We start from the raw sequence: 17611 nt of genomic DNA on the forward strand, positions 1-17611 counted from the left end.
GCTCCTAAATGCCTAAACCATTTTTGAAAATAAGATTTAGACTCCTTAGGTGCTTTTGAAAATTTTACTATTAGATCCATCAATAAGTTGGTATAGGGTGTTAAAAACCAATCTCCATGTAAAAGCTCTTGGGGAAAAAAAAGAATGAGGGTTTAAAGATTTAAGGCCTTTTAAACTTGGTCAAGTTGTCTGGGCAGAGACCGCAACCCTATAAAGAATCGCTTTAATCAAAAAATGGCATTTCAATCCCATGGGAATTTTCAATATTTCTATTTTTGTTTTAATCCTAAATCAGGATCAAAATATCAATTTTTTTTCACAAAATAAGTAGTTCTAAAAAAAAAATTAAAAATGTTGAAATTTTTAGTTTTGGATTATTTGAATGTTAACCTCTGTCCATCTCAGCCACTGTGGTGCTCAGAACTCCAGAGAGGCTGTATTTTAGAATACTCATGTCCACATTCTTCCCTATGGGTCAGTCTCCCTGGACAGGTTACATCTCACATGATGCACCTTGGCAGTTCAGCCAGAGAGAAGACTGTGGTGTATCATGGGAGATCTTGTTCAGCTGGGCAAGCCCAGCATATAGGAGAAGAATAGGGGCATGAGGCACCCAAAATTCAATTCCCATGGGGCACTGAAGTTCCCTGGGTGTACACATTAATGTTGAGCCAATGCGAAACTAAATGTGTCCTTTTGATTTTTTTTCCCAACAGAAAATCAAAAAATAATGGCAACACTGATATTTTCCAGTGGAAAATTTCAATGTTGCAGAATCCACATTTTCTATCCAAAATTATTTTGACAGAAAATTTCCTAATAGCTTCAGTGCATTACTGCAGCTCGTTCTGCCACAGGGCAGAGTAATACAGCCTTTCTTCTCTACAATCTATTCTTATTCCAGTGCAGATAAAAGCTTTCTTTTCAATTTCTCCAATTTTCTGCTGCATTTTCTTCAAAGCTTAACTTTCCAGAAGGCTATAATTGAATCTTTTTTTTCTTTTAATCTTTGTCAGCCACCATGCAAAAATTGTTGCAGCTTTCCCGGTAAAAGAGTGAAGACATTATCTAAGAACATTTTTATCATGGACACTTCACAAGCAGCACATATAAAAGTGTGCTGATTGCATGTACCTCTATAAAACATATGATGTGTGTTCCAGCCCCATTTTGACTTTAATGGAACTTAAGCATATTCACAATGTTAAATACATGCCTCTGTGTTTTACTGAATAGTGATAGGCTTCAGCATATGCTTAAAATTAAGCATGCAGTTGAGTATTTTGTTGAATCAGGGCTTTAGGGTCTTACTGAACAGTTCCTTTACTCCCCTCCCCGCCCTCGCCACAACCTCCCAGTTAACTTTGATAGCTAATTTGACATTCCTATTATAAATCACTGAAATTCTAAACAGAAGGAGCAATATCCCTCTTTTCTTAAAGACAAAATGGAGCTTATTGCCATGAAACAGAAACACGAGTACCCCCCAAGTGTCAGACTCTACCCTACTGAAGTCAATAAGAGCTTTTCCATTGACTTAGATGGGCACAGGATCAAACCCTCAAAAGATTGGAACTCAAAGCTGAACAGCAAAGGATGGTAATGTGTTTGGAATCACATGGCTCAATAGGTGAAAGAAAACTGATGGAAGAAAGAACACATCAAGACTGAAGACTTATGAAAGTCTAAAAAGGACCTACTGTGACAATAGACAAGTCATGCTACTATAAAAATAGAAAGGATGGGAGGGAAGAGCATTATTAAGTCAGAACTGAGATCAGCATTTATGTCCAGGAGGAGTCCACAGCAAACAACATAGGAAGATAAATTGCAATTCTTTTTCCAAAATCTGTATCATTGACCCCGAACAGAGATGTTTAACCGAATGGCCTGTACTGATTTCTTTTAGAATATATTGGAATGGAAAACAGATAAGCTATGAAAAAGAGAGGTTACTCAACTTAATACCAAAAACCGATCTAGCTGGCTGATAAAATCTGAAAGTGCTTGGACTGAAAGATATGTTTTCTTACCATTACCCTGTTGTAGATTCAAAAAGACAATATTTAGTGACTCAGATCTTCCTGATTCTTTTTAATGAATGCATTACAAAGAGAGCAATAGAAAACAAAAGCCATTCTTGTTTGTTTTTAGCAGGGAGGCAGAGTAGATTGTTCTTTGGTTTGATTGTGTGTGGGACACTGACAGAGCAGTGAAAGTGTCTTTGTTCAGAATCTCAACAGGAGCACACTCAGTTTTGGGTAGTTTGTAGTAATCCAAAATAAAGGTATAGATACAAATAAATATACAAATACATGCCTATGCAAAAACACAGTATTAGTGTAAAGCAAAGGAGAAAGCATGACCTTCACTGAGATAATAGGATAAACTAAGGATTAACTATCCCGGCAATACAGCTGGAACAATCTTGCTATTTACCTCACTAGATATTTACCATACCTGAGGTGTTTGCTACACTTAGGTGGGGAATACTGCAAATTTCATGGTAAAGTTAAGTGCTGAACATCACATACATGCCAAAATTTTGATAGGCTGTGCTGCAGGAAAATGGAAATAAAATAAAATGAGTAAATTGAATATTAGTTTGTCTAATTAAAACCTGGCAATAAAAAATGTGAAAATTACAATACTTTTCTGAGCAAAGAGGAAGAAGTGTGTGTGTGTGTGTGTGTGTATATATATATATATTTTCTGCCATGCAAAGTAGAAGTATCGGATTCTCGTCCATCAGTAGAGTTACAGTACATGAAATTGTTGTGTATGTTAATAATAAATTTGGGGTTCTTGTGTCTCCCTCAGAGGTAGAGGCCATTCTAGCCTTCATTTCAATGGCGGCCGGAAACCTCAACCACTGTCAGGGCCCCATGGTGATAGGTACTGTAAAAACACATAGTCTGGCCTGAAAAGTTTGCAGTCTAAAAAATCATCCAGCAACACAAAGGGGAAACAGAGTAATGAAGTGACTGTCCCAATGTCACCCAACACATCAGTATCAGAGACAGGAATAGAGTTTACATCTTCAGAATCCCAGTCTAGGGCCTTATTCACTAGACCAAGCTGAATCATCACATTAGCCAGTTAATTACCTCAGTCATTGGCCATATCTAAGAGCAAGAGGGTAGCTTAGTTTTTGACTCCATTCAGTCCTTGTCTCCCACGATGAAACTTAGAGTAAAGCTGCTGACTGGCGGGTGTTAGTGGATTTTGTGATGTAGACACCTTTCCCCAGAGGACTGCTTCATAACTACCAACTCATTTTACACAGGCTATTAAACATCCATCACATGGAAATGACTTGTAGTCATTACTGAGTGGATTGTATTTGAACCAATGACCTATGTTTGGAGCAAAGGCATATTCAGGCCTGAAAAAGTTTGTTCTGATAATGGTTAACAGCTCTGCCTAAGTAGAACTGGAATGTGTACGTAATTGCAGAGTAATCATGTTTAGTGTAATGTGTAAAAAAGATGCAGAGTGATCATGTTTGTGAGGAAATGAGAAGATGGAAGCAGCTGCAGAGTTAGAAAAGACAGGTTTGAGTTAACACAAAACTTGCATTGACGGGGTGTCCAATTGTTAGGGAAATGAAAAACTAATACAATATACATAATGAGATAGCAAAAGTTATACATAGCCAGCCTAATAAAGGAAAGCTGAAGCTGGTCCTGGAGGTGTGAGGTGTTACCCCGATTAGCTTCCCGCCTGTAAGTAAGTGATCATTGCTTGCTATTGTTTTGCCTTAATAAAGAGTTGTTACTCCAATGTGCTAAGTGGTGAATCTCAATCCAACAACCTAGAGTTGACGAGTTATGATAGCATTAAATTGTTTTCTACCATAAAGTAAGCAGTGTTATCTCAAAATGTAGTTGGAAGAGTCAATGTATTGAAGTGCAGCTTTATAACCATTATTTGTTGCACCCTTAATATCACTCAAAGCAAAATCAGTCAGTTTTCTATTTATGAAATACTATTCAATCAAGACATTAGCCAGTCATGACATACAAAGTTCAGCTTTGATTTTGTCTTCCTTTGTTTCACTTGCTGCACAATGGTTGCAGCATTACCAAATGCAGAAAAGTTTGTTGGTGATAAAATCTATAGACAGGAGAAAAACCTGCAAATGAGTCAAGGGCAAAAAAATGACCCTCGTACATAGTTTTTAATAGCAATCATAGAAATGCAGGACTGGAAGGGACTTTGATAGGTCATCTAGCCCAGTTCCCTGTACTGAAAAACACAATCATGCCCACTTCTTGATCTTGGAAATGGTCCATAATGAGGATCCTACACTTTTCCTCTGGTTGAGTTCTGCATGGATTGATTTCCATGGATTGATGTACACATGAGTAATTGAATGCTCTGCATAGTTACTGTTAACATTGTTGTCTGTCTGTGTGATATCCAACTCTAAATGGAATTAGAAACTGATTTGAATCCATTCATAAATTCCTTAGGAAATCATTGCTATATGTGTATCTGTCCCATAGTTAAAAATAAGGATACCCAGGCCTCACATACCAATTTGGCCAGGACAAAAGGCAGTTGTTCTATAAGGAAAAATTGCATCCTTCAAATTTTGTAACTTTTCAAATCTGATTCACAAACAGGACAGAATAGGAGTTTTCCCCATTATTCACTTCCTAGAATAGTTAGGGAATGTAAATTTGAAATAATCTTATTATGACCTGAATATAAAACACAGCTGTTCTTGGCACCTCATTGTTCTGCTACTGAAAATATCTTTTTGGTATTTGTTCAAGACATTTTTCATTCCAACTACAGTTTTCACATTATTTCCAGTAAGAATTTTAAAAAACAGAGAACAGGATACACCCACTTTTAGACCTCTTCTGCAGCATATTATATGACTAGATAACAAAAGGACAATGGCTTCTTTCACGTTACTTCAGTACTAGTGACTTCACCTGCCTTACAAACCAGAAACTGGACAGTAATACTTATCTCATATTGCCTGGGGTCATCAGTGCTTGTATATACAGATAATGCATATGTGAGAATATCTTCTTCTATGCCCTGAGTGCAGTACATAGGAATGGAGAACAACTTTATCAGCATAAACAGAAGAAAGAACCCATGATTTTCAATGAGCTACTCAATTATTTATAAAAAAAAAAACATCATGGAAGATACATGGCTGAAAAACAACACATCTGACATAATTCCATCAGCGATTTAGGAAGTGAACTCACACACACACACACAAGATTTGAAGAAGATTTTAATTACTTATTCCTCACTTTTTACATCCTACATCCTGGACATATTAATGACCTGCTCCCAGGTCCTTCATTTTGAGTGCAATGATGTGAAGCTGAAAGTGAAAAGGTGTGAATCTGCTTCTTGAAACTATCAGAATGTTTTGCCTACGTATCCACCGCAAACCTCACCATCTTTCACTCCACTTGCAAGGCATGCTTCTTTTACCTTACCTTCTCCAACAGAAACACAGTATTCATATATTGTGTGTATATATATTAAAAAAAAATGCATCCACCAATGGAAAACATATATAGCATTGCATGCACAATTTCCCACCCAGGGAGAGGATGACACTGAACAAACCACATGGGAGTCACATCACTTATTGCAGTAGTGGAAGGATGTAGATATGACAGTGATGAGGCTGGTGTAAGGTCCTGTATAGAATTGAACAGTATTATCAATTCAATATGTGCAAGCATGTGAATACAATGAAAACATCTTAAACAAAAGTAATAAATGCTGTCTTACTCCCACCACCATCAGTGGAAAATATTACTCCCTTCTTTGCATTTTTCTAAGCAGTAGTTAAACAGAAAATATTCTTGAAACTGAACATTCAGTGTCACAGTCTTAGATATAAATGTTTTTCAGATGCCGAAACCTCATTGAGACTTGTATTTCAGTATGAGTCATATGTCATCACAGTATGTACATTTTGTTGTTAATTTCCATTGAGGGATTGTCTTATAGAACATGTCAGTGGAAACCTTCTTGTTTTCAAAAGAATATTGTGTCATTTTAATGCAGTGTAGATCCAGTGCCTGCAGCTGACTTCTGTTTAAGACTTGTTTCATTTAAGTTTATAACATTCTTAAAGACGTAATTCTTATTCATAAATACTTGCATCTAAGTCATTAGTTTTATTATTGATGTGATGCAGCACAAGTTAGCCTGCTAAAAGTTGTTCTCAGCTCAGTGGTTAAGCAAAACATCAATCCAGCCCCAGGGCTCAAAGCTAATCTTTCAGTTCATTACATTTTAAAGATTGCAAATAGTCAGAAGGGTTGGAATATGTAACTTGTTATATACAGTAAACACATAAAATAGTTATATAACTTAATGTTCATATCAGATGTTGAAGCATAATAGGAAAATCAAACACAGGTTCATAAAAATGTCTCAGAGGAGCAGTTTCAGATATATTTTGACTAAACATACAAAAAGTGATGCATTTTTGTATGTAATCAATTTTCTCACCATTTCCAAATGAAATGCATATTTTTTTTTCAGCTGTCCAGCTTTTGTAGTAGTGCTGGCATAAATACTCTTGCATATTCTCAGATTCTTGTGATTTTAAATTGGTTTTATACATGGGGAGTTAACTTTAAATACATTTATTGAAATTGCATCAGAATTCCCATTTATCCGGATTCTTAACACTACAGAATAGTGTTATAAACAGGACCACATTTTTGTCATAGACATTTCTAGGGAAATTTATAGGTTCATCATAGTAAAAAGGCAAAAGTTATGGTAACATAGTGAAAATAAAATCAAGCGTCACTGTTATTACTTTCAGAATGGTAGCCATGTTTGTATCAGCAAAAACAACGAGGAGTCCTTGTGGCACCTAAGAGACTAACAAATGTACTTGGGCAGAAGCTTTTGTGGGCTAGAACCCACTTCATCAGATGCATGAAGTGAAAAATACAGGAGCAGGTATACATTTATTTGGGCATAAATTAAAATAATAAATTAAATTAATTTCCACAATACTAATTTCTCCCTACTGCTACTCACACCTTCTTGTCAACTGTCTGTAATGGGCCACTCTCTTAACACTTCAGACGTTATTTTTCCTCCTTTGGTATCCTGCTGTTAATCGATTTATCTCGTTAGACTGACCTCACACTTTGTAAAGCAACCCACAGTCTTTCATGTATTTATACCTGCTCCTGTATTTTTCACTTCATGCATCTGATGAAGTGAGTTCTAGCCCACAAAAGCTTTTGCCCAAATAAATGTATTAGTCTCTAAGGTGCCACAAGGACTCCTCATTGTTTTTGTTATTACTTTGTGCCTTTGTTTTTAATTTTTAGGGAAAATAACAAGAGAAGTGTACATGCCCTGTTAACAGTGAACAGAGTTGCCTAGTCAGAGTAAACCATAAATACTACAAATAATCACGACTGGATATCTTTCTAAAAGATACGCTGTAGCTCCTACTGAAGTAATGAATTTGCTGCAGAAATTACTATGTGAGGTTCTGTGGGACTGTGTTACCAGATGGCCAGATTAGAGGATCATAGTGGTCCCTTCTGCACTTAAAATCCCAGCCTGGCCTTCTAAAACAATAAGGTTGTATTTCTTTAATGACGCGAGCACTTCACAATTATTTGATGAATCCAAATTCTCAAGTAACCGTTTTTCTAGGGTCACAGCAGTATAGTTTTTGATCAAGTGTTCTCTAAATGTGCAATCTTGCTCCCATTGCCTTAAATGGGGATTTTGCCATTTAATTCAGTGGGTGAAAAACCAGGCCTTAATATCCTCCATTGGAGGTCAAGGCCCAAACTCTGTATTGAGATCTGCTAGTATTGAGGAGCTGTTCCTGGACAGTCTTATTTACTTCAATAGGATTCATCATAGGACAAGGTGTCTGTAGTCAGAACATTACAATATTCTCCCTCTTGTAACTCTCAGGACTCTTAATGTTTTTTCCACCTATTCACCATTATATCTGCCACACACCGTGAGAAATCCCTTAATGTCAAAATGTTGTTTTGTATATCATGTAATCCTTGACTCCCATGGCAGCCAAAAGTACAGTATAGCTTACAAAATGTGGTGTCAGCAGCACTGTGGGGTCATTGAACAAAACTTCATGGAAAAACCACTCCTCTCCCAGCCCAGCTCCTACTTTCATCAAAGTCAATGGCAAAGCTCCCAGTTTCAGTGGAAGATAGGTCAGACCCTTAGTCCTTGAAGTGTTTTCCCACATACCTGAGGCTGAAGGGCAGTTTTGCCTTTCCCCCATCAAATCATATAGACTGACCCTGTTCCCATTGAAATCAATAGGAGCTTTGCCGTTGGCTTAAATGCGAACAGTATGGGGGGCCTGATTTTTGAAAGAATAATACATTGGTGCTTAATGTGTCATGCAGACCTCCTCGGTTGAAAATGCCTTTAATACTTCCAAGTTTCCATCCACCTTTCCTGGATAGACATAAACATCTAATTCTGTAATTTTGGGTCTAGCTAACATTTAACACATAGTCATATTCCTTTTTGTCTTTTTTTTTAAAAGAAATATTTAACATGTTCCACAATGTTAAGGGATGCCAAAAAATCCTTCCAGCAAGTAAGGTTTCATACATCTAGCTAGCTAGGAAGAATAAATAATGACCTTTTCTCTATGCCAGCAAATATAAAACTTCCATATTTCCACAGGCGCAATCTTAATGGCCGTCTAAGATGTCTGATATAGTTATGATTTAAGCAGTGCTTATGGGAGTTGACCAAGGAATTTACTTGATATCACAGAGCAATACAAAACACATGAGTAAATTCTGCAACACAGATAGCCACATACAGTTCACTGACAGTGAAATGAGGCACACTTGGACTACAAAAGCATACTTTTTTACACACATGTGCAATCATGTGCATATACATTCATGTGATTTCTAGTTGATTCATGGTTTATAATATCCCCTGGAAACTTGAATCTAAATCATGTCTCTTGTTTCCTTCCCAGAATTTCCTTCCCTTTACTGCATATGCACAGGGTTGATATTTACTCTAATGCTGCTTGCAAATGCTGAAATTGATATTTTTATATACACAAGGCAGAAGAGCATTACAGCATATTTAAGGGATTATCACCCATATAAAGAATGATTCGTTTTACAAAGCGTTACTAAAGAGAGTCAGTTAATTTCTGTGTCTGCCAACACTGACAATATTAGTTCCTCATAGCTATGTCTCTATATAACTATATAACTTTTTGATTTAACAAATCTTTGATGTTCAGGTTCCCAGATACAATCAAAGAAGAACACTCAGAACAACAATAATATTTCTATTTTCACACATTTTACACTATAAAAACATGTCTGTCAAAACAGGGTAAAGAGAATTTCCATTCAAATTCAGTAGTGCTAAATTCTTAAATTAAACACAAGATGGTCAAAATTTTTATTTTAGGTACCCTACTTGGGAATCCATGGGCCTATTTTTCAAATGTGTTTAGCTCCTTCAGTTCTAAGTAAAGTCAGTGGAAGCTGATATACACTACAGACCACAGCTACACTACAGGTGTAAAGGTATGAACCTTGACTGAAAAAGCTATGCCAGCAGAAGTTCCTAGTGTGCTTTTACCAGTATAGTTTGTTTCCCTCATGGGAGATGGTTTTAACTATACTGGTCTAGCTGTGTCCACACTAGAAGTGCTTTGCCAGTACAGTGGCATTAAAATGCTCGTAGTGTAGACATGGTCCTACGCTGAAATTGTTATTACAATAGCTCTGTGATGGGTTGTTCATCCCACACCCGAAAGGAAAGGTTTAAAATCAAGCTAGGGAATCTGCACAGGAAGCAGCCAATCAGGGACCAGCAGGTTCACATAAAAGCAGCTGCAGGGCCAGACACAGTCAGTTGCTGAGGGAGCCTAGGAGTGAAGATTGTGTTCCTAGTGAGCTGCAGGAAGGGTTGCACCTTGGACAGAATAGTTGCCAGCAGGGACTTGGGAAGTGAGAGGAAGCTCCTGGTTGACTGCTAGGACATGCTGGCTGGAGGCCCGGAGAAGAGGGTGAAGAAGGTGCTGGGGCTGCAAGGAAGTGGCTTAGGGAATGAAGCAGCACTGGCGGAGAAGTTAAGGAGAGGCAGCACAAGTTGCTATTTACATGATCCTGGGACCCGGAGCTGTGGGTGGATGTGAGTCCCCCTCACTCACCACTGGGGAAGTGGCGGGGCTATAGAACTGGGAGATACTTAACATCAGGGGGAAAGGAGTCCAGGAGAACTGGCTATATTTTGAAGAATCCTTATTGAGGTTGCAGGAACAAACAATCCTGATGTGTAGAAAGAATACAGGCAAGTCTCATCTTACATGTATTTAACATGCACGAATTCAGCTTTGAACGGTCAGCAAAAACAAAAACAAAAACAAAAAACAAAAAAGAGAAAAATAACAATTTAAATACTGTTCCTGTAGTGCGGGCGATTCTGCACCCGCCATTATACTCAATGTAATTTTGACTATATGCATTTTTCACTTTACGCGCTGACAGAGGAACATAACCCCAGCATAAGATGAGACTCGCCTGTAGTAAATATGGCAGGTGACCAGCTTGGCTTAACAGTGAAATCCTTGCTGATCTTAAACACAAAAAATAAGCTACAAGAAGTGGAAGATTGGGCATATGACAAGGGAGGAGTATAAAAATATTGCTTGGGCATCCAAGAGTGAAATCAGGAAGACCAAATCACATTTGGAGTTGCAGCTAGCAAGGGATGTTAAGAGTAACAGAAGAGTTTCTACAGGTATTTTAGCAATAAGAAGGTCAAGGAAAGTGTGGGACCCTTACTGTATGGGGGAGGAAACCTAGTGACAGAGGATGTGGAAAAAGTTAATGTACTCAATTCTTTTTTTTCCACTGTCTTCATGAACAAAGTCAGCTCTCAAAGTCTGTGCACTGGGCAGCACAGTATGGGAAGGAAGTGACCAGCCCTCTGTGGAGAAAGAAGTCGTTCAGGACTATTTAAGAAAAAGGCTGGCGAGCATAAGTCCATGGGGTCTGGATGCGCTGCATACCAGAGTGCTAAAGGAATGGGCGATGTGATTGCAGAGCCATTGCCATTATCTTTGAAAACTCATGGCGATCGGGGGAGGTCCCAAATGACTGGAAAAAGGTAAATGTAGTCCCCATCTTTCAAAAGGGAAGAAGAGGATCCAGACTACAGAGCCAGTCAGCTCACCTCTCGCCCTGGAAAATCATGGAGCAGGTCCTCCAAAGAATCAATTCAAGCACTAGAGGAGAGGAAAGTGGATTATAGAACAGTCAGCATGGATATCAAGGGCAAGTCATGCCTGACTAACCCTAATTGCCTTCTATGAGGAGATAACTAGCTTTGTGATGAGGGAAAAGCAATGGATGTGTATTTCCTTGACATTAGCAAAGCTTTTGATATGTGTCTCCACAGTATTCTTGCCAGCCAGTTAAAAAGTATGGGCTGGATGAATAGACTATAAGGTGGATAGAAACTTGCTAAATAAATTGGGCTCAAGCGGTAGTGACCAACGGCTCCATATCTAGTTGGCAGCTGATATCAAGCAGAGTACCCAAGGTCAGTCCTGGGCCAGTTTTGTTCAATATCTTCATTAATGTTCTGGAGATGGCTGTGACTGCACTCTCAGCAAGTTGCAGATGACACTAAACTGGAGGAGTGTAGATACACTGGAGGGTAGGATTAGGATACAGAGGGATCTTGACAAATTAGAGAATTGGGCCAAAAGAAATCTGATGAGGTTCAACAGGACCAGTGCAGAGTCCTGCACTTAGGACGGAAGAATCCCATGCACTGCCACAGACTAGGACCAAGTGGCTAGGCAGCAGTTCTGCAGAAAGGACTAGGGGTTACAGTGGATGAGAAGCTGGATATGAATCAACAGTGTGCCCTTGTTGCCAGGAAGGTAATGGCATTTTGAGTTGCATTAGTAGGAGCATTGCCAGCAGATCAAGGGAAGTGATTATTCCTCTATTCGGCATTGGTGAGGCACATCTGGAGTATTCCATCCAGTCTGGGTCCCACACTACAATAAGGATGTGGAAAATTAAAGAGTCCAGTGGGAGGGCAACAAAATTATTAGGGGCTGGGCACATGACTTGACTGAGGGAACTAGGATGTTCAGTCTGCAGAAGAAGATAGAGGCGGGACAGGAGCAACGTCTCAGTTGCAGTGGGGAGGTTTAAGTTGGATATTAGGAAAAACTTTTTCACTAGGAGGGTGGTGAAGCACTGGAGATGGGTTACCTAGGGAGGTGGTGGAATCTCCTTCCTTACAGGTTTTTAAGGTCAGGCTTGACAAAGCCCTCGCTGGGATGATTTAGTTGGGAATTAGTCCTGCTTTGAGCAGGGGGTTGGACTAGATGACCTCCTGAGTTCCCTTCCAACCCTGATATTCTATGATTCCCTCTCCCCCGGAAGAGGGAAATGCAGATGTTGGCATGTCCAGAGGCCTGAGTCATGAAAAGGGTGCTGCAGTTTGTGGGCTGAGATGGGTCTGCAGGCAGAGAAGGCAGCAAGAGAGGCACCACCAGAACAGTGCACGCTGGCCGAGAGAACTAATCCCTGAGACAGGCAGCAGGAGGCGCCACTCTGGTAAGTGTATTCCATTGCAAGCTCCTCAAAGCCCCATTGCGGTAGGTGCTGTACAAACTTACACTGATAGACAAAATGCCACAAATAGATTTAAGAAAAAACAGGAAGTGAGGAAAGTGCGAAGGAAGGATGGAGGTTACAATGATAAGACTATGTGGCTACATAGACTAACTGGAAAGCAATATGATGATTTCAGATTCAGTTAAATGGTGTATTATTTTAAAACCTCTGCCTATTATTTTTTTTTCCTTCTTGAGTAGTTATCCCACACTGATATGCCATATTCCTGATTCAGCTGTTAGTAAGACATTCTCTTCTCACAGGGATGAAGTCTCAGTCTTGACCACACATCTGAAAAGGGCAGTGTTTCTTGCATGTTCTACTTTTGCTGGTGATTGTTTACAAGTAAACGCTTCTGATCATCATATCTACCTTTATCAATAGATAACTCTCTACAGACTGTGATGAGGAGCCAGATTTTTATCTATGTTTTTACATTAACAGTTGCCTTGTGCAGTAATGGGTGGTAATCTTGCAAAACCAACAAATGGTGCAAACAGCTTGAGTTGTCTAATATCAGCTGAGTGGATGGTGGGAATTGACCTAAGTATCAAGTTTCAAATACTTAGATTCCCTGGAATAACTAGTCTGATTTCTAGCAGGATTAACTCACCCTATCATACTTCCAAGGTTCTATTTGAATTCCATGGAACTTACTCTAGGAGTGGCTGGGATCTTTTTAGCCAAATCATTAAACCCCTAGGTTGCTTTTACATGAGATGAATTTTAGATACCGTGACAACTTTCGTATGATTATTAGTTTGGGTCATGGTCCTTGGCCAAAACTGTACTTCTGGCCACTGTTTGTGTGGCATGTCAGGTACTGGTGCCAAAGGTATGCATTTCAGTGGTACTATATTATTGGAGTTTGATAAGTTCTTTGTGGCCTCTTGTGGTGAAGAGCTTATGGGCTTGGTGCATAGTCCATTTAAGTCAGTAGGAAGTCTCCCATTGACTTCAGATTGGCTTTGCCTCAGGTCTTGTATTGAATATAATATATTAATGCATGGGCAGAGAGCAGGCAGTCAGTAGGTGATTATCATCTTTACATAAACATCTTGTCTGGCTTGTGAGAGTGGGAGTTCTAGCTGGGAACATTCAAACCACTGTCTGAACTCAGGTTATGTCATCGATAATGTAGCTCTTGGCTTGTGTCATTTCAAATAATAGATGTTTTTGTAACTTTGTCAAGCTATGTTTTGGATATGTAGAAGGCAGCTTAGTTACGTCTCAGGTTTGCTCTCCAAACAATATATTTCACTCTAAAACAATGTTGAAGGCCAAATTTTCAGAGTTGCTTCAAGTTAGTCTCTAAAATTCCAGCTGTGAGTTTTGCACGAAACGATTATCTAGTTATCTAAATATACCAACCCCAAAGAGCTCAGAACATAATTCAGATGTGCCACAGCAAGGGATGACAATGAACCAAGATGAGGGGAAAGGAAGGGAAAACATCAGTAACAGACTACAGTGTCTTGTTGGTTCCTTTTTATTTTAAATATTTCAGTGTTTTAGGTCAGTGTTAGAAGGGCTGAGAGATGTGACTCCTGAGGAGAAATTTGAAAGAGCAGGATGAGGTTGCATGGTATATAGGAAACATGCTGGCAGCAGGAGAAAAGCTCTAGAATCAGAATCAAGGTCTGATGTGCTCAGGGGGTTAAAGTAAGGGGGAGCACAGCTAAAAGCAGAAGGAGACTCCCTCACCCTCTCCCTGGCTTGGAGGAGCAACATCCCCCCTAAAGCTCCCCTTACTCCATAGTGGGTATGTTCAGCTCCCCTTCCTGCTCCAATCTGCTTTAACCGCTTGGTAAGCTGCCATAGCTTATGGGAGCAAGCATGAGCGAGGATCATATTTCCTGTGGTTGTATTCGCTATAGTACATTGATTTTTATTATTTATACTGTGGTAATGCCTAGGAGCCCAAGTCATGGACCAGGCCCCCATTGTGCTCTGTACTGTAATGCATAAGAAAAAGATGATTTGTGCCTCAAAAACCTTAGAATCGAAGTACGATCTAGCTGCTTATGTGGCTAAAGCCAGGAAGTAATAACTGTAGTACCATGATTAATAATTTTTAAAAGTGGAGTTAAAATATTTTTATAGCGAATAATAAAGACTATGGAAACTATGTGTTTATCTTTGATTATTTTTTTAGATGTCTCATTAGAAAGTACTTATGGTTCATGTAATTTTCTAACTCTATTATTTATCAATTACATAGTATGTATATGTACTAATTTTATAATATTTTATACCAAATGAATCGCTGTGTGTGTGTAATATTTATGAAATAATTTGTATTCTCTCTACCAGCAAGTAATGGTTGGTTCCAGCATAAAATAATGTGTAGCTAGCTAGCTAATAAAATTCTTGTGCCTTAATGGCAGTGATCATTAATGGCTTAAGTATTCATAGCAAAAGAGAACATTTGAAACACAATAAGAAGTCTCTTTATATCAAATACTTTGCACTGATTCTGATAAAGCTGAATCTTCAGCTTTATCAGAATAAATGAATTGGACAAACCTAAGATGCAGGCTCACATTTGAATTGAATAAGTAAAGGATGCAAATACTTCAAAGGAAGTAGTAAACAACATAGCTTACATTTATGAACCACAAGGCTATCACTTAATTACAATAACTCTTTAAACCTTCAGAGCCAAATTCTCTATTGATGAACTCTACTAACTTCCAAGGAGTTGCACTTGCAGAGAATTTGGCCCTCGTTTAGTGACAGATTCTCACAAGACAGAAAAATTTCTGACTTTGAAACAGGAAGCAAATGTGAGTTTCCATTTTTAAGCAACTATTTGTTCCACCACCTCTATTACCTTCTCTCACATGCATAGGAAATGCCAAATGTGCCGTTCATATGTGCATGTGGCTCCCATTGACTTAAATGGAAGTTGTGTACATGTGAAGGAATATTTGGATGATGTCTAGGGTGACCATTTTCTCATCCAGTCACTGATTAAATGGTTATGCAGCTGATTCCATTTAAAAGCCAGTATCAAAAATATTTCAAACCTTGCCCTGCCACAAAGCTTTTCTACACAGCCCTTCCCAGGGCCCAATTCCCTTGAAGGAGAAGAAGAATTAGATTGTCCACATTACCTGTTATCATCAAGATATCCCAGAGCAGTTTTCCAATAACAAACACTAATTTCCATTCACATAAGTTTTGGGAACTGTACTGATCTATTCACTTTATGGTTTCAACACGCTCCTTCATTTTGGATTCCTTCAATAGCAAAAACAAGTACACCCAAGAGTTTTGTTGGAGCAATCAAAATGTGCCTGGAGCTCTCCTCCCCAAAGAATGGAGGACTCCTCCCAGTGGGTACTGGAGAGGATTCACTGAGACTTGTACTTAGGTTCAACCCAATGAGGAAAAGAGGATTCATATCCTCCAGCATTTGAGAGTACAAAACATTTACATCCTTAGTTATCGTCTCTTCTCCAGTCGCTCAACTGTCTGATTATTCCCCACCTCTCAATGACTGCCCCCTTCATTTATCAGAGGGTTCCATGATGCTTAGTAGGAGCTGCAGAGAATGTTGGTAATTTATTAGGGGATGGAGGTGGAAAACTAGGTCTGTGCGATTTTTATGTTTTGGTGCGGATAATTTTGTTAGGTACTCAGATAAGCCAGCAATGAGTGCTTTACAAACACTTGGATGAAACTAAGAGATAATGAAACAAATATGATGGCTATTAGGTTGCTTAATACACTCTGGAAGGCTTTCAGATATGATGGTGATGAATGTGATACAAGAATATGTGTAAGATAGAATTCCTACACCAGTTTAACATTTTTCTGATCCTCCCATGTATAACTAACGGAGTGCTGGGTCTTCATCGGGATTCTAATGCTGTCAGTGGGATTCTTGCAATTGACATCAGGTGGAAAAGGAATTAGGCCCTTCATTATATTATGAAACCCCATCTCCATGAGGGTTGTGAGGTATAATATATACAAAATGGGGATACACTTTTACACAAAATAAGTTATTAATAGAAATCACTAGGCCAGTCTAAATCTGTGGGAGAGTAAATGAAAATCTGCAGAGATGTCTTTTCATTTCCTGTAGGGGAGACATACTCACCTCTTATAAAAGTTATTAATTGTCTGCAGATTGGCTAGATGTCATGTCAATTAAAGTAATAATCCGTCACAGCTACAAAACTTGAAGCCACTAATAGTTTTGGCATTTCAGTAGTTGTAATTAGGCTTCAAAGTTAACAGCCTATTGTGATGAATAAGGAAGTTCACACATCGCTTGGTGCCATCATGTCATTCTGACTGAAAGTGCGTTAAGACAGCAGGGCATCAGTTTGCCATGTGAAGGATTTTGGCTATGTCTTCTCTAGAAACACTACATCAGCACATGTCCAGTCGCTATAGTTTATCCACCTTCCCAAGAGGTGGCAGCTTGTTTGACATGCCCCTAGCACTGTCTATGCTGAGGCTTAGGACAAGTTAACTATGTTTCTCAGAAGTATGGATTTTTCACACCCCTGAGTGACATAACTGGGTTGATCTAACTTTTTAATGTAGACCTGTCCAAAAAGTTGGGAAAAGAAACTAAAAACCCTGCATCATAGTCCTATAACCTGGGAAACCAAGATTCCTAAAGCCCCAAAATAGTGGTTATTTTCAACACTGTAAACTAGTCTTTTAATAAAATCTGATGATTAATAACTCTAGTGCTGTACATCCATCACAGATGAACTGTATCAAGCAATTTATAGGTCTCAGAGTTCACACTCTAAAGTCACAGTGGCTATTAAATAACCTTATGTTACAAAGCAAGTTTCAGTCCCATAAAAGCGTAAAATAGGATGAAAGATATTTCCACAGATCTTCATTTAATCTTCCACAGTCTCAGTGATTTCTGATTAACAACCCACTCTGTGAGGCAG

The sequence above is a fragment of the Chelonoidis abingdonii genome, chromosome 3 (assembly GCF_003597395.2).
Source record: "Chelonoidis abingdonii isolate Lonesome George chromosome 3, CheloAbing_2.0, whole genome shotgun sequence".
NCBI classification, from domain to species: Eukaryota; Metazoa; Chordata; order Testudines; family Testudinidae; genus Chelonoidis; species Chelonoidis abingdonii.